The sequence below is a fragment of the Phyllostomus discolor genome, chromosome 5 (assembly GCF_004126475.2).
Source record: "Phyllostomus discolor isolate MPI-MPIP mPhyDis1 chromosome 5, mPhyDis1.pri.v3, whole genome shotgun sequence".
NCBI lineage: Eukaryota > Metazoa > Chordata > Mammalia > Chiroptera > Phyllostomidae > Phyllostomus > Phyllostomus discolor.
Window position 1 is genome coordinate 142,360,503 of NC_040907.2, and position 18,656 is coordinate 142,379,158.

Sequence of the window (18,656 nt, forward strand, 5' to 3'; positions counted from 1 at the left end):
TTAGTGGTGATAAACTCCTTTAGTTTTTGCCTGTCAAGGAAACTATGTCCTTTTCAATTCTGAATGATAACCTTGCTGGGTAGAATATTGTAATATGAGCTTTAAAGAAGCTTTTTTGAAGAAGCTTTCAGTGTTATAAATACTTGTGCCACTCCCTTTTGGCCTGCAGAGTTTCTGCTGAGGAAGCTGATATACAGTGTCCTTGTATGTGACTCACTGTTTCTCTTTTACTGACTTCCAGATTCTTTTTAAAATTTTTACAGTTTTAATCATATGTCTTGGTATGGATTTCTTCAGGTTTATCTTGTTTGGTGCTGTCTATGATACCAATACCTGAATATCGGCTTCCTTTGCCAGGTTAGCACAGTTTTCAGCCACTATTTCTTTAAATGAGTTTTCTGCCCCTTACTCTCTCTCTTCTCCTCCTAGGACACCTAAAATGTGAATTTTAGTATTCTTTACGTTATCTGACATGTCTCTTAAACTATCCTCATTTTTTATCATTCATTTTTCATTTTGCTCTTTTGATTGGGTGAGCTCCAAAGATCAGTTTTCTGGGTCACTAATCCATTATTCTGTATTATCTAATCTGCTATTGATTATCCTAGTAAACTTTTTTTCCAGTTATTACATTCTTTATCTCCGATTAGTTCTTTTTTATGGCTTCTGACTCTTTGGTGCAGTGCTCACTGTGTTCCTCTATTCTTCTCCCAAGTTCAGTGAGCATCTTTATGAGCATTAGTTTGAATTCTTTATCAGGCAAATTACCTATCTCCATTTCATTAGGGTTTTTCCCTGTTTTTTTCTTCCTTATTTTTTTAATTGGGAACATATTCCTCTATATTGTCATTTTGCTTGACATTCTGTGTTTGTTTCTAGGAATTAATGATACAACTGTCCCTCTCAATCATGAAGGAGTGGCTTTGTGTAGGAGCAACATCTGTACAAACTGTGTGTTCTGGGTGGCTTTGGCAGGCTGGAGCTGAAGAAGGCACACACAGTACCAGGGGAGCCCTGGTAGGCCAACTGGCTAAAGCTGGGGCAGGGGCAGGCCTAGATATCCCACAGTGGGTAGCTCTGGGAGCACTGTGATAAGACAGATGGTCAAGGTGGGAGCGGGTAAAGGCCAAGGACTTCCTGGCTAGCTAGCTGGTTGGGACTGTAGTAGGCATGACCCAAGCTGGCCTGGAGCACACTGTGGCTGCCTTGCAAACAAGCTGGAATGTTTGCACTAAGCTCCTGCCTGTGCTGCCTAGATGGAAGAGAAGTGTAAACAATGACACTCACCAATGTCTCTGATCCTAGAGAGATCCCACAGATACCAGAAAGTTCTGGCATTTTACTACCTGTCTGTCAGGTGCCTTGCAGTTAGGAAATAGATTTTTTCACAGTCTAGGTATCCTTTAAATCCCTGTGTTATCATTGTGCCCCAGGGCAAATGAGTCAGTGTGTGGGCCACTCAGTTATATCCCTCCCCACGATAGGTTGCTGCATCGGGGTGGAATTCCCATGATTGCCACATCTCCATCTCTCCTACCCTTCTCTACATGGTGCCTGTCTTGTTTCTTGTGCAGAAACTGTTCAGTCCATCCTCAGTTCTTCTCCAGGAGGAATTGCTCTATCTGTAGGTCTGTATTTTTCGTATCTGTAGAAGACGATGAGTTCAGGATATTCCCACACCACCATCTTTGACCCAATCCACTCTCTCTACCTCAACCAAGTTTTCAACCAGGAAGGACCCTGCTTCCTGATAACACAGTACATTACAAAGTAAAACAGAAACTGGCATCCACAAGATGGTGTTCAGTGGCCTCTAAGAAAAAAGGACAAAGTAAGTAGAACTCCCTTTTTCACCCCAGTTCATAGAGGTCACCAGACACTGGCACAACCGTCTGGCTCCCAAAGCACCCACGCAGTGTGACTCCCAAACAAGTGTATTTCCCCCTGAAGGTACTCATGCCTCTCAAACCATCTTCTTTGTTTCTTCTCCACCCTCCATCCCAAATCAAGACTCCCCTACCCAATCAGATCAGTCAGTAAATAGACAATCTAAGTTGGGAAAGACAAAGAAGTCACTCACCCAGAAGTATTATAATAATTGATTTAAAGATAAGGATAGCACTAAAAATACTTTAAACACATAGCCATAAATTAATGAGATCAGTATTAAGCTTTATACGAACCTCAAAATTAAGCCACTTAAGCCCAAACTGTTTTTACTGCATTTATATACATTTTTTAAAAATATAAGAAATTTAGCACAAATTCCTAACTGCAATTTCACATCAGAAACTGGAACGGTGTTTTTCTTCAGTGACAGAATGCTGCCAGGGAGCAGTAGGAACCATTTACAAAATGACCCGGAGGAAATGTCACGCCCCTTGTATTTTCAAACCCGTGAAAAATAACTGTGAATCAAAGCTGAGTCTGAAATCTCATTTCTATTCCAACTGTCCTCCTACCCAGGAAAAGGAAGCATATGTTAAGTTCAAAAGACCCAAACCAGAAATCAAAAAAAGCTTCTTATGAGCACCAAACAAAAGATACTTCAAATAATTTAACTACAAACGCAAAATTGCAACTCATGCTTCTGCAATTATGCTTCTGCCTACAGGCCACTGTGCTCTGTCACAGGTATTTATCTCTAAACAGTGCAATCTGAGTGACACGCCTATTTTTCCTCGCTAAAATGGGGACAAGGATAAGAGAAATCAACAGTTTAGTGATTATCATACTTACCACTGGTATCAAACTTTGAGATAAGTATTTGAGATTGCTAAATGTACCATATATCCATTCTTTCTTTCTTCCTTAATAACACAACCCCCACTTTTTAAACAGACACCCAGAATAAGAACTGCAATTCTCAGACTCTTTTGCAGTTGGGTGTGGCCACATGGCTATATTCAAGCCCCAAAGTTCTCAAAGCGGGGTCTGGGGATTTCTGGGAATCCCCGCCATGCTTTTAGGTGGTCAATGAAGCCAAAACTATTTCCATAATAGTAATAAGATGGTATCTGCCTTTTAATGTTCTTTCTCACATGAGTATACAGGGGAATTTTTCAGAGGCTACGTGATACATAATGCCACAAAAGATTGAATGTAGAAGATAATTTGAGACTTCCCCTATTTTCTATTAAGCCAGACATTAAAGAGCTTTACAAAACGTATAGCAGCGGTAGTCCTCTCACTGATAGCTGGGGAATAGTTAATCCCCTGACACACACACAAAAGTAATTTATGCTAAGTAGTGTTTCATTATCTTTTTAAGATAAGTTAATATTTTTAAATGTCTTTTAATTTCTAATGCAGAAAATATTTGCACTACTTTCCTATTCCTTCAAACATGTTGGCTTAAAATAACATGAGTTATCTTATAGTTCCAGAGGTCAGAAGTCTAAAAATGGGTCTTACGGGGCAAAAATGAAGTTGCTGGCAGGACTGTGCTCCCCCAGGAGCCAGGAGAGAACACGCACTTTGTCTCCGCCAGCTTCCATAGGCTGCCTGTGTTCCTCGGCTCGAGGTCTTCCTTCATCAACGGCATTACTTCAGCCTCTGCTTCCATCCTCATAATTCCTTCTCTGATTCTAACCCCCCTGCCTCCCCCTTATTAGGACCCTTTTGATTACACTGAGTGCATCTGGATAATCCAGGCTAACCTCCCATCCCAGATCCTCAGTTTAGTCACATGCAGTCTCTTTTACCAGGGGAAGTAACATATTCACAAGTTCTGGGAATCTGGGGACCATTTTTTCTGCTTACCACAAAATACTAGACATAACCCATATAAGCAAAGGTCTTTGGGGTTCTCAATGATTTTTCAGAGAACCACTATTCTGCCATATGAACGTAGTTTTTAGGGTGGAAAAGTACGAAAAGCTAAGTCATTATCCAAAGTCATACAAAGTATAAATAGAACTTCAACTTAAAGCCAGGGCATTTCGCTACTGATGAACCTAATAAGGCTCCACCTATGCTTTGCCACCAGCCCCCAAATACCCTAATTAAAGCCAAGCCAGAAAAAATGATTCTGTGGGCATTTTGCAGGCATCAAACAAAGAGTACGACAACAAGCATGCAGAGGTAAACTGGGTGAGCAGGAGGGAAGACAAGTTGGAGAAGAAAGTATTTAAAGTAATATTATTTTTCAAAACCTTATTTAGAAATATACAATTCATTACCTCATGTGAGGAAAGAGGAAAACGTTATGAATGGCCAGGTGTCCCAGTGCCAAGTCACAGAGCAATGAGTGACCGTCCTCGGTCTAGAGAAGCGTGATTAGGACTAAAGCCCAGGAGACACAGGGAGCGTGTGCAGCTACGCACTGCTCTGAGTCACACAGCGGGGCCTGGTGACCAAACTCTGATTTATGTCACTCGCCTTGACACTGACTGTCAAGCCCCAGTTTTTACCACACTAAATGAAAAGGACATCCGAAAGACTGCGTTCTTGGGCTGTCTCTCTGCATCATTTTGATATGACCAGAGTCACAATTTTGTAGCAGAAAAGCAACTGCACTCAGGTTCTTTTTCTCAGGTGAACTGTGTTAAAATGATGCAGAATTTTCAAAGAAACACATATTTACAGTAAAAGAGGTGCAACAGAGGCTCTAATGGCCAGTTACTGCTCCACCAGATGAACCGCCCGGCCCAGGGCAACCAAACTGGGGGCAGTTGCAGTTGAGGTGCCTCTCCCTACACCCAAGCGGTGTGCACTTGTGAAGGCGGCTCCCCAGCCCAGAAGGCTGCGCAGGGGTTCCTCGGAAGCACTGGCCTTCCCTGGTAAGCTTCTCCAAAGCTGCTCCACCTCCTTTCCAGGTGGAGTGCTCAGCAAGCCAAACCAAAATAGCAGCAGCACTGCCTGACCTGACAGCCAACCATAACTCAGGAGATGAGAACACAGAGTTAGTAACCACTGCTTAGAATTTGCTATCCAAGGGGGAAAAGCCACAAAATTGCGTGATACTTACATTTTCCAAGTGAAAGTACAGGGTCAATAGCAGGCAGCCCCTCAGAGGATATCTAACCACAGAGCTCAGCATTTCCTGGGAATGTGTTCAGTGCCTGCCTTTTCTATGATTACACTAATATTATAAGAATGCTACCTGTAACCTACAAAGAATAAAGATTTTGCAGATTGGAAACATTCCTAACATATCATCTTCACAAAATCCTAATCCACATATACTCACTCGCCTGCCATGTCTGTGCAGCCTCTGAAAAGGTATGGCATTCTCCTGAAGAATGAATAAACTAGGAAATCAGCAACCTCACTGACACCCGTTTTGAAGTAACAAATTTTTTCATGTGCCAAAGTCAAAGTCAATTTAACATTTTATAGACCAAGAACTTTATGCTGTTTTCTACACCTCTTAAGGGGATGTAGAATGTAAGGACATGGAGTTTACAGACAAGATGCCTCTAATTCACAACAGCAAACATCAATTTCTGCACTCCACGGAGAAAGAGAAGCATCCACAGGCATAGAGCCATGACTGAATCTTTTATATCCAGTGTTCAGGATAGAAAGAGAAATGACATTTTAAAAGAAAACAGATTGGAAAGCATAACAAAGGGGTGCTGAGTAAGAACTCTGTTCTTGCAAGTTATTCCAAAAGTAGGGGTTCCAACTTCCAAGGAAGTAAACTCTCAATAGATTAACTAAAACAAGAAAGAAAGAAAAAACAAGCAAAAGTATAAGGCTATAGTATGAGATATGAGTACAGATGTGGTTTAGCTGGCTTTCAAATAAATCACTACTTCACTATTTTCCTAGCCCTAGATGAAATAAATTACCCCTAGGTAATTTATCATATAAAATTTAAAAGGTTCAAGAAAATTCATAAAGGATATGTGCAGGGAAAAAACCTGATTTTAAAATATTGTTTGGGTACTAATAATTTAGGAATTGTGGTCAACTATATATTTGCAGGGCCCTTCTGCTATATTATAATTAGATTCTGAATAAATTATTTTAAAACAATACTTCTTAATGCATTGGTTAAGCTCCAGGTAGAGAAACAAACCCCAGGAGGACACGGCAGGAACAGTGCCCTGAAACCTGAGCGCAGGGGAAAACAGCAGTTGCCCAGGAGGCAGCTACAAACACGGACAATGGGACAGGCGCCGAGACCATCAGCTTCAGGCAGTGTGGGGAAAGCCCAACCTGACACCAGGATTCCCGGAGAGAGCAAAAGTGGTCCTGGGTCTGTAGCATCCTCCTGCCTCCTAGTACAAACACACACCAATTTCAAAAAGATCTCAAGATTCCAAGATAGGGCTAGCTCACAAATATTAGCACATCATCAAAACCACACTCTGGGAAACAAGCCGTTAGCACTGATTCAGACCACCTAGGATTTCAGATACCAGCATTATCAAATACAGAATATAAAGTAACTCTCTTTGGTGTTGTTTAAAGATATGGAAAATGAAGTAAATAAAATGAATGAGCAAAAAGAGACCATCAAAAATACTCAAGCAGATATGATGCGGAAATAGAGCTTTTAGAAATGAAGAAATATAATAATTGAAATTTAAAAACTCAAGGGATGAGTGAAATAAAAGATTCCCCACAGCTAAAGAGAAAATTACTGAATTAGAAGCTAAATCTTAAGAAGGAAATTACCCAGAATGAAACAAAGAAAGGCAAGGAAGAAAATATCAAATACAAATTAAAAGAGAATAAAAAGTGAAGTTCTAACATCTATTTAATCAACACTAGGAGACAACAGAGACAATGGAAGAGAGGTAATATTCAAAGTATTATTGGTGAGAAATTGTCAGAGCTGATGAATTACATGAATCCACACATCCATGAAACACAGCAGACATAAACAGGATAAACAAACAGAAATTTGCATATCAACACTGGAGTGAAACTGCAGAACCCAATGACAAATAAAAGACCTCAAAATAAGCCATCACCTAACAAAAGACAGCAAGTGAAAGACTGCCTTCAGATTTCCTAAGAGCAAAATGAAAGCCGTGGGACAGCGCAACAGTGTTCACAGTACTGGGCGGAAACCACTGTCGACTGGGCACTCTGGGAGTGAAATAAAGATGTTTCCACACAGATCAAACTTGAGAGATGTCACCACCAAAGGGAAAAAATAATCGAAGAAGGCAAGTCTTGCCAGAGGAAAGGTACAAGATGCAAGAAGGGAAGAGAAGCAAGATATCGTAAACATACAAATAAAGTTAAATAGACACCATCTGTAAACAATAACGGAAACAGAGCAGAACTGCAACACTGAGAACAACACATGAGCCCAGAAGCAGACCGTCTCCACTGGGTGTCCTATGGATTTTGCATTATCCTCGAAAGGGGTTAAAATACTTTAACTGATTGACTTTAAAACTGCTGTGTGGATACTTTCAGGACAACCATTAGAAGAACAGAAATAAAGCACATAACTTCCAAAGCAGCAGAAAAAAAGAAATAAACAAAACCTGTCTGAGAACACACATCAACAAAAACTTCACTCCAAATGAAAAAAAATGGATCAAACACAGAGTTAAAAGAGCTATGTTAGAGTATATTTCCAAAAACAAAATAAAAAAAATTAAAACAGAAACATCACTGTACTAGCCATATAAGAAAACATGGAAAAAAATTCTCTACGTTAAAGTCATGAACTCTTGTGTTCCAAAGATAATAAATAGAGAGATACTCCATGCCAGTATTCATCATGAAAATGCAAATTAAGACCACAATAATATGCTATTTTATATCTGCTAGACCTGCAGCAGAATACTAAAAGTTGGAAGGAAATGGGGCAACCGATAAGCTGTAATAGATTTTCACAACAGAATTTTCTTTAACATTAAAAATTAATTTACTACCACTGCATGCAACAAGTGAATTTTAAAAACATAACTGAGTGAAAAATGCAAGTTGCAGAATACTTCACACAACATGCCATTCTTATCAAGCTTAAAAACAAACAAAACTAATTGACATGCTGTTTAGATACATACTTAAAATAGTAATTATGTGCCAGTATCCACTAGAAATATTGTTTATTCAGCTGATTTTTACTTAAAAAAAATCCCCATCTAAGCATATGCTCATTGATTTTAGGGAGCAAGGAATAGAGAAAGACAAACAGACAGAGACATGCCACCTATATGCGCCCTGACTGAGGATCGAACCTGCAACCTTCTGGTGCAAGGGACGATGCTCCAACAACTGAGCCACCTGGTCAGGGCTTATTTTTACTTTTGGCACAAGACTTTCTCAGTAAAGGAAGCAGTTTACTGGTCTATGTTCTAGAGCGTGCCCTTCATCTTATCTCAGACTGACACTGCGCAGCACTGGCCAAGACTACTCCACTCCAGAAAAGAGCATTTGGGACTGTAATCTTCCAGAATAAAGAGTCTTAATCAAAAGCAATTCCAGATTAAAAGGAAAGGCCTGGCCTCCAAATGATTCTCCAAGGCCTCCTTATAACCTTTCCTAATAATTTTTCCATAAAATTAAAGTATTACTAACAGTTTTGTTTAAGTATGAAAAATGGCTTACAGTAAGGCCATTTTCCTTAATGCAGGTGGCCTTCCTCCTTTCATATGCAAGTTTAAATGTTAAACTTTTAAATATCCTGGCTTATGTGACTTCAGGTCCAGCAGTACCCTTTTGTGTCATTTATGTGACTCAGGACGACATTATTTCCTGTGCCCTTTGTTTTATGAATTTCTACCACCCTGGCCCCAGGTTGTCTTCCTCCTCCTAAATATCCTAGGAAGGTGGCTTCTTCTGTCCTTCTTCCCTCCAAAACATTGCCTGATTTTTGACCTGGGGCACCTCAAAGGCTTGGAAGATCCCTCCAGCCATCAGAGCCTCACAAAAGTCTCAGAGCAAAGCAGGAGCTATTCTGAGGAACTTCAGATCCTTGGGATGTGTGAGAATGGATGAAACCATGAGTTTGACTTACATGTTGTCTTTCTTACGCCGTCCTTCACTTCCTACTTCACTGTTCTTGAAATTCAGGAAATCCACAGCTCTCTCAGTCACTGAAGCTTTGCCTGGAACAATAACGGCAGGAAATGAGAAAGAAGAAAGACAAACGGGAAGGAACAAAGGCTCTAATGGGGAAAGAATCCCTCTTCTAGAATTAATCTTGACATTCAAAAGAAAGGGCCCCTGGAGTTAAGGAAAATCTCTACCTTAGTCTAAGCCATTGTTCATCTTTAACCACAACTATTCACAGTAATTTAATGTTTGTGCAGGAAACCATTATTATTTACAAAGAACTTTCACATGCATTTTCTCCTTTGAGTAGTAAGATGTTGAGAATAGCTAAATATTATCTTAAAATGCAGCAGCCGAACTTCCCAAAGGTTAAAGAACTTTCCCACAACCATTCAGCCAGCAAATATCAAAGGAGGGATTAGAACCTCTAGGACTCCTTGTTCTAAATCCTTCCATGGCACAAAATGATATAATGGTTTCAACTTGAAACGCAGTCTTATTATTTCTTCTTGCACTAGATTTACGTTCTTTGCCAATAGATATAGAAATGCCTTTGCCTACTGAATGACAGAGACACCGTGATAGGATTAAATGTTTATTTACCAGAGGCAACCCAAAGGGTAGAAAAACCACACTGAGACAGTTAAGAAACACATGCACCTTTTTCACCCTCCTTTTCTCTTTAAGTCACCCATTATTGCTCGGCTTTTATTTAAAGTTCGGAAATAACTTCAAGCTTATTGAAAAATTGTATAATAATAACAGTACTGAGAATACCATATACCTCTTACCCAAACTCACCTACGATTCACAGTTGACCAATGCACTTAGTCATTCACACCCCTTCTCCAGACACACACGTTCACTCAACACTTTTTTCTGCGCCATGTGAAGAGAAGCTCCGTACATCACAGCTCTTCACATCTAAACACTTCTGAATGTGTTTCTTGAGAACACGCGTATTCTTAAATAGCCATACTGTTGTTATCAAGCTTAGATTTAATACTGATAGAATATTTTAATCTACCAGCATTTTTCAATTAACCTAATGCACATCAGAGCATTTCTTTTCCTCCAACTCTGAATCCAGTTCAGGGTCAGGTATTGCACTTAACGGCCAGCAATCTGAAACACACAGCTTTCCTTTGTCTTTTATTACATTGACACTTTAGGAAAATACAGTCCTCCCCACCTTTGTGTATGAATAAAACATTTCCTTTTGACTTGTCTAACATTTCTTCATGACTCAATTCAGGTCATGTATTATCAGCCAAAAAACATCACAGAAAGTGATGTTTTCCTCTCCAGGTATCACATCTGAAAGCATACACAGTTCACCTGACCCTCCTTGGCAATGTTCATTTTGATCACCCAGCCAAGGTTTTGTCTCATTTCTCCTATGGAAAATTATTACTTTTTCCCTTGCAACTACTAAGTAATCGATGGGGAGATACGTTAAGACCATGAAAATATCTTGTCCCTCAGCAAAATTTCCCCCTAGCGTTAGCATCCATCGGTGATCCCTGCCTGACCCAAACTTGACTGCGACAGGCACCATAGGCTGACTGTCCAACTGCAGCATTCCTTCCACACTGTCGGACCTTGCTTAGCATTGGCCATTATTTGTCTGTTTATCTGCTTATGACCAATATGGATACACAGAAACCCTTCTTTTTCAATAGTTTATCATTTATCACCGGACTTAATTATTTTGGTGCTTAAGCTGCCTCAGATTTAGCCAGTGGCCCCTCTTTAAGCTGGCTCCTTTATCTTTGTAACACACCCCATCGTGTTTCTCTTATTTTTATTTCCTTACTTTTTGACATTAAAAAGAAAGTTCTGGGCTCACCCTGTACCTACGCAATCTCTTCTCTGGATGCAGTCATTTCCCCGGAAAGCCCTGGTTCCTTTCACTGGAGAATGTTGCTAGAGACCAAGATCTAGGACAACACAGCTTCAAAGGAATGGTGTGTGTGTGTGTTGATTACTTTTCATTTTACATATGAGTCACATTTTCCTGCTTCTTTGCAAGCTTCTTTTCTATTATAAAGTGGACAATTAGAAGGTATTCAGTTTGATTCCGATGGCAGGTAAATTACTGGCAAATACTCTTAATCCTGTCAGGCTTGGTTTTATATTTGATAAAGACAGGTTAATTTCAGTTTTGTCTGTAGTTCTAGCATATGGCCCTACTCTAAGGTATGACTCTTACTCCTAAGATGTGGTCTTTCTGGTGTCTCAGCAGAATGGCTAACATGCTCCACAAAATTGAAGTCTCTCCAGAACTCTCCATTTCTCTCAGTACTAGAACACCTCTGGTATGGCCATTCTCTTCCAAACCTGGTAGCAGCTGCTCTCTGCTGGGTCTTACCTTATATATACACACATTCCAGCTTCTGGGTTCCCCTAGGATAGGTTGCTCCTCCTCAGTACTCTGCCATACCAATTCCAGCCCACTGGGTAGCACTGAATATGAGATCCCCATGCTACCTCGGGCTCCCCCCAGGAGGAAGGTGGGAAAAGTACTCGTGCCGAACACCAGGGCAAATATGGGTCTCACCTCACATGATTCTCCTCTCTCTAGGGTCATACTTCTGGCTGCCTGTTGTCCAATGACAAGTAACAACCGCCTCATGTGGTGCCCTGTTTTCCGCTTTACTACAGGCAGACAGTCCAGCACCAGCTTCCTCTTTTCCTCTCCGCCTTCAACATCAGTGACGCCTAAAGAAACTTGGGGCTGCTCTATTGAAGGGGTTAAGAATCAAACACTTTGAGCATATAGTAAAAGTTCTTTATTTGAACATTTCAAAGAAACCCTCTAACAATCTGTTTCTTGGAAATGTATGTGTTTACTTATATTGCAGCACTGTGGCAAGAGAAATGTTCTCTAGTTGTCAGGCAATTCCAAACAAAATAACAGGAAAACAATTCTATTCCTTCCACAAAGCTGAGACTCACCTCAGACAGCCAGCTGGCTATCACTCCAACACATTTCATTTATTTCTATTACTCTTCCTCCAAATGGCATAACAAAACACTAGAGCCTATTCAAATAAATGAAAGTTAGTTGCCAGTTTTCATTTTTCTCATTTATGTACATGGACTTAACATAGGGGTGGAAAGAAAACTCCTTTTTATATAAATCATTTTCTGATGTATTTCGATTTCTACCTCTAACCACTGGTGAGAAAATAATTAGAAAAAAAAGTCAAAAAGAAAACTTGCAACCCCGAACACAAAGTTAATCAAGAGGAAATTGGCTAACGAGAACATACTGTAAGTGAAGATGTAATTTTGTAATCACAAGAAAGTGGAGAATAGTGGAGCTTTCCCTGCAAAGCCAGCAGATCTGTGCTCGCAGCGCACACACACAACCGGCTTCAAACAGTGTGCCAGGCGGAAATGTGGGACGACCTCCTTCCACTTCTTGAGCAGATTTTCTCCACATTAGAAATGCACATGGCAGTCCATCTAATTCATTTTCTCAGAGGGAATCAATGGGTGTTGAGTTCTTCCCTTCTTTGGTTTTACTTCAAGTTTCCTAGAACTTAAAAGGCCAGCATGTGATGGAAACACAGGGTCTGTTTGACCCTTGGCCCTCGTCACTGTCCAGGCACTCCCTGTCCTCACATGTCGCAGTGTCTCCTGGTGGACCCTGCTGCATTCTGTTTCCTCACACCAGCATGATTTACAAATTCTTCTGCAGCTCCCCGTTCCCCAGGAATGCAGTCAGAGCCCCTGGACCTGATAAAACAAGCCCTCCATGATCTGCCCCCTGCTGACCTTTCCATTTCATCCCCCTGCTGTTTTCTGCCCCATCACTAGTGAAAACCTTAACGCCATTTGCCTTTGGGGAACACCCTTTCCTCCCTTTCTTCCCTTCAGAAGAAAGATTCACTAAGGCTGATTCACTGAGGCTGGACAACCCCCGGAGAATATTTCATGATCACCATTCAAAGCTGGGTTAGTGTCCCAACCCGCATATTCTCACAGCACCTGTGCTCACCTTTATGCTAATCATTTGCTGGGCACTTAGATGTGCTAAGCACTGTGGGCGCGTAACATGCATTACCTCACTGCATGCTCACATGAACTCTGTACAGGTGCTGCCGTTACAGCCTACTGTACCGATGAGAAAACTGGCAGAGAGGCTCAGCAGCTCCCTGGTGTCACACAGCTGGGCAGTGAAGGGACCAAAGAGCTTACGGTCTTTCCATCAACAGTACCAAACACAGTTAATGGACGAATTAACAGTATAACTGGTGTTTCTAGGTAAAGGCCCAGAGTGGCAACAAATGGTGACTTCATGACAACACTAAGGGGGTAGAATTATATAATAAAATGTGGAAAATTCAGCAGAATTCTTCAGAAGAGGATATCATAAAGATACTCATAAACCAGTATCAACTATAAAACTCATAATAAAGACCAAAATACTTCACCCAGACAGGATGACCAGTGAAAATCCAAGAACATCCACATAGCTCAAGCAAAAATTGTTTGTTTAAAAGTAGTGGGAGAAATGGAGAAGAATATTCCTACTAGGGGCAAAAATAATAATAGTAATAATGAAAGATGTACTATGTCAAAGATTAAAAGAACCTCTCAGAGGGAAGAACTTGAAATATTTACATAATTAAATCAATCTAGAATTCCATTGTCCAAAAGTCCATATATTGTACAGTAAACAGGATCAATCCTCTATTTGGGGTGACAGGTTACTTCCTACACCAATTGAGCAAGTGAAGATTAGTGAACAGGCAAAAATCCTATTGTACTCCCTCTGGGCCCTGTATGTCATTGACCTAATATGCTCATTTCGGGCTCCAGATTGTGGAGTTGGGGGGTGGAAGAAGGAGACATGAAGAGGAATGTCAGTGACCGGCTGCCTCACAAATGCCACAGATATCTCATGAAGAGTAAGTCAGCAAGGATGACTAATCAGTACAGTGAAGGAGGACATACAACCTCATGTCATAATAAATATCACCCAGGGTCAAGGTGATCAATCCTGGGCCCTACACTTCTGGGGAAATTTAAGGAAAAGGATCCAAAGTAGATATGTAAAGATCCCTGAAACCTCATGCAAGGTATGAAACTCACATGAAAGGCTTAACTTAGGGAACAAAAAACAAGGAAGACTACTATTTCACATCATTTTAAACATGACTCTGCAAAGAAGAATGGGCAATGTTTTTCCACTTCCACCAAAAAAAAAGCACAGAGAAAATAGTTTTAACTAAAAATATGAGCATTTTAGCTTCAATATGAAGACTTCCAAAAGCAAAAAATCTTACCTAAGGAATATGTATATACCCCTGACGTGATTGCTATGATAATTACCAATGTGTGGAGCTCCCGCACTGATATTCAGGTAGTATTGGTATTCATGACTCTGCCTCATGGAAGTTCCAAAATAGTAGATAACAGACGGAAGACCAGCTCTGCTAGTGCTGTGGGATTCATACTCAGTCTCCTCTGTTTTAAAGTCTAATCTCTCAACTACATGAAACTTACTGCCTGCCTCATGGGGCTCTTGGAAGGATTCAGTAAGTTAATCATAAAATATTTAACCTGTGCCCGCCACATAGTAAGCACTTGATAAATGTCAGCTATTATTATCCTATGTAACTTTGCCTGGGTCGACTTCCTCCAGTTATTTAGTTTCTGACTCTATCAAAGCCAAGACAGAGAGGTTTTGTCAATGAGGCAAATACAACTTCAAGATGGAAAAGAACTGGTCATGTGTCTGACCATACAGGCCATCCATACCCATCCACTCCCTCAGTAGACTTTTATGGAGCATCCACCATGTATGGAGCACTGAGGCAGGCCCTGTGTGGAATACGAAAGATGAAATGACATAGCTGTGCTCAAAGAACATCGTCATCTTATCACTAACCCCACTACGTGCCAGGCACTGTTCTAAGCAGCCTGAGTACCCTGTGCACGTGCGTGGGTCTGTGTGTATATGTGCTCCTTTAACCCTCACAACAGCCCTTTAAAGTAAGCACTATTTACCATCCCCAGGGAGAAAGCCAAGGCACAGAGGGGACAAGTAACTTGCTCTCTGTTACTCAGCTTATAATTGCAGAGCTAAGACTCAACTCTAGGCTGTCTGACTCAGTCTGGGGCTCTTCCCCACCTGATATATACTGCCTCCCCGAAGACCTGACCACGAGGAACCAGAGCAAACACAGGCCGTGATAAGGGTGCAAACAGAACGTAACCACCGTGCAGTGCTCATGCATGGTGCATGCTATCTCTACACCTCACAGAGGCCACGAGCCCTTTCACCACAGAACAACAACACAACCGGTGTTGTGTCGCACTGGTGTTACAGTGTGTATAAGCACACCGTAACAACCCAGACCTGAAGCCATCCTCAAAACACCTGTGTTGCCACTCTGACGGGCCATCTCCTCAGTAATTTAGCACACACTGAGGGAAAGAGGCAGGCTAAGCATGTGGGCTTAGAAGTCAGACACCTGGGATTCCATGACAGGTCCTCCAGTGCGGCCTTTCTCTGTGCTTCGGTGCCCTGGTTATACAGATTAAATGACATAATTTATGTAAAGAGCTTAGTTCCAGTGCCTGGCACTAAGAACTATATAAATAAAATAATAAATAAATAATCAAAGTAATTGCTCTTCTAGTTAGTCCTAAGCTGTGTGTGGGAAAACACCAACAAGCAGACAATATCTGTCTACACACCCAGAAGAACACTGTCTACAGAATTCGAAATACACTGTGGATTCACTAAAATATCAATAGACATGAACTACTCCAACCCAAAAAGTATTATAAACTTGTGTTTCAAAAGGCTTAGGATTTTTTTTTAAAAATCATCAACTTTAAGTGGTAAGAACAGCTGTTAGGTATGTGCTGAGGGCCTACCCTGTTCGTGGCCCTATAACAGGCACTTCACAGACGTTATTCAATCTTCAAAACCACTCAGAGGTTCACGAAAAATGATCCCAGTTTTGCAGATGAGGATTCTGAGCCTCAGGGTTAAGTGATTGGCTCCATGGTACATGACAATTAAGTAGCAGAGACTGACTTTAAAAGGAAAGACTCACCACTGAGGCCAGCAGGGACAGAATCTCAGGGTCACACAGACGCTCCACAAAGCCTTTCCTTGGCACTGGTCAGAATTTCACGGAGTAACATTCAGTGAAATCCATCTCTCATCCCCAAGATGTGCTTTAACGGTCATGGTATGTCTACCCACCAAAGTGACATGCTAGTACAGATTTCCTTCTATCATCCAGTTTCGTCTTAACGTCCCTTGGGAACACAGTCAGAGGGGAGTAATTTACAAATTGCTATGGTTTTTCAAAAGTGACTAGATTTCCACAACAAATTGGGTTCTAGAGCTGGGGCAATGGTGAAAATGAAGTAACATCAATGTGTCATGAAGTAACAAAATATGTGTTTGGGTGAGAGTGGACAGACAAGGAACATGGAAACCAGAATATCCTTTTCTAATTTTGCTTAGAGCAAAGCATTCTTATCATGAATAGCAAATCTGTGACTCTCACACTTTCTTATTCACGGTTTTCTATTATGTCACCTGCCCTCAAGAAAAAAAGAAGGCAGAATAAATGTTCACTGTGTAACTCCTAAGACGTGAGTCTGCTCCTAATACTTGAATATAAACTCCACCCTGAAGGAAGAGTCCATGATTTTGGTCACTACTGTATCACAGCCGCGTGTCTAGGCCTTCAGTAAAAAAGGCTGGATGCTCCTACCCAGCACAATACAGAAATACAGAAGAAAAAAGGTGTAAAGAGCCGCCAGTGGAAGGATTAGTTGTCACATCCCAGCAGGCCTCAGCACCAAACTGCTCTTTGGAACCTAATAGCTACAAAAATGTGAGATTATAGGAGAATTTTTTTGAATGAACACATAATATGCTTTGGGGGCAAAAATGCCTCCCAACCCCTTTTGACTATTCACAATATTTGCCAATATTTTGAAATACTGGTCTAAAATATGCCTCCTAATCAGCTACCTCAGACATCTGAATCACATATGCAAAAAAGTCACTGTTAGCACTGTGCTAAATAAGGCCAACACAAAGAAGCCCAAAGCTGGACCAACTCTAATTTAATAGAGACACAGACAGACTGTAAACAAGTAATTACGATGCCATGCAATGAGAGTTTTCAGCAAAGTAGAGCCAAGAGCTGGGTGTGCAGAGAAGGGGGTAACCAACCCTGCTGCACATTTCCATCCCACGCTGCGGGCAAGAGCCTTTCTTTCCCCACCATCCTTTGCAATTTCCTGCCAGATCCTCATTATTTTCTTTAAAGTGATAAAGCAGCACAGTCCATCTATATTCTAAATACTCAGCCACCATGCTCCTCAATTATCATCCCACCCTGACAAAAAGTTGCACATTGCTTTAATGTATGCTAGTTACATGGGAAGTTCTTAAATTAATAGTCAGCCACACTGTAATACTGGCTGCTAAAACACACACATACTGGAGGGTTTAAGCTGTATGAGAGGTTTTGGGCCCTACTATGTCCTCCAGAATCCATCGCCATCTTATAGCCGACTGAAATTATATATTGGAACATTCTTTCCAAACTCTTAAAGATACATGCTAAGTGAATGGTTTATCTAAAATCAGGACACCATCAGGAGCAGTTTGTTTATTAAACTATTTAAGTGCTATCCATCTCCAAGAGAGATTTAAGGTGACATACAATAAAAGACATATTTTCACATATTTGTAACTGGAAGGAACAGTCACAGGTGTAAAGCCATGAAATTAAAAAAAAAGAAGAAGTTGATTTTCCAAATACCAGATAATGCTATTGGTGTGCTTGAACAAGAAAATCAAAAGTCCTGAGAGCCAAAGCATAAAAGGAAAATGGGGCAGGCCACACAATTCCGGTCAAAGGAATATTATAAAGGGTTTCCACCCTAAGTACTGAGAGAAAGACGCATCTTTTTTCACAATGGCTTGTACAACACACGCAGAAGTGCTGTCACGTGGTCTCTTACATTTTTACTACATAAAATCTGTGAGCATAATATTAAAGTGTAGCTAGGGGAAGGTCCTCAGGGAGGCACTGGTAATGCAGAAATAAATACTTTTGGTTTATACCAAGTTTAAAAGTACTAAGCAAGATGAATAAAAATGTATTGGGTGGGAAGCTATCACAGAGAAGTTGGTCCCCAAAAGGCAGCCTTCAAGGAAAGACCATTCGGATGTGGATTTTCAGAAATAACTGAAGTAAAAGCTTTTCAGAATGCCAATCACTAGTTCACTACCCAGAAAGCGATCATCTTATCCGGCTGGAGCAGGCGAGGCTTACACGTCAGCCCCCTTGCTTGCAGATTGCTCTGTCACTTATCACTGAAGATCCCATTATCACCCACCCAACCAGAAAGGGAGGAGCAATCCTAAAGTGTACTCAAGGCTTTATATCATATTTTAAAAGCAACATACTCAGGCCACCTGTTTGTGCCTTAGTCTCTTTTATCAGCTTCTACTTTTTTTTTTACATTTTTTTAAAGGTTTTATTTTTTTTTTTTTTATTTTTAGAGAGGGAAGGAAGGGAGAAAGAGAGAGAGAGAGAAACATCAATGTGTGGTTGCTGGGGGCCGTGGCCTGCAACCCAGGCATGTGCCCTAACTGGGAATTGAACCTGAGATGCTTTGGTTTGCAGCCC

General features: G+C 40.9%; 1 protein-coding gene across 1 annotated transcript in view; it reads right to left on the reverse strand.

Annotated features, from left to right (window-relative positions):
* SGMS1 (sphingomyelin synthase 1) overlaps nt 1–18,656 on the reverse strand; it is a 286,000-nt gene that overhangs the window by 178,188 nt on the left and 89,156 nt on the right. The window contains exon 3 of the mRNA XM_028511456.2: nt 8,933–9,023. The gene's annotated coding sequence lies outside the window, so the exon portion shown is untranslated. The remainder of the gene's footprint in view (nt 1–8,932; nt 9,024–18,656) is intronic.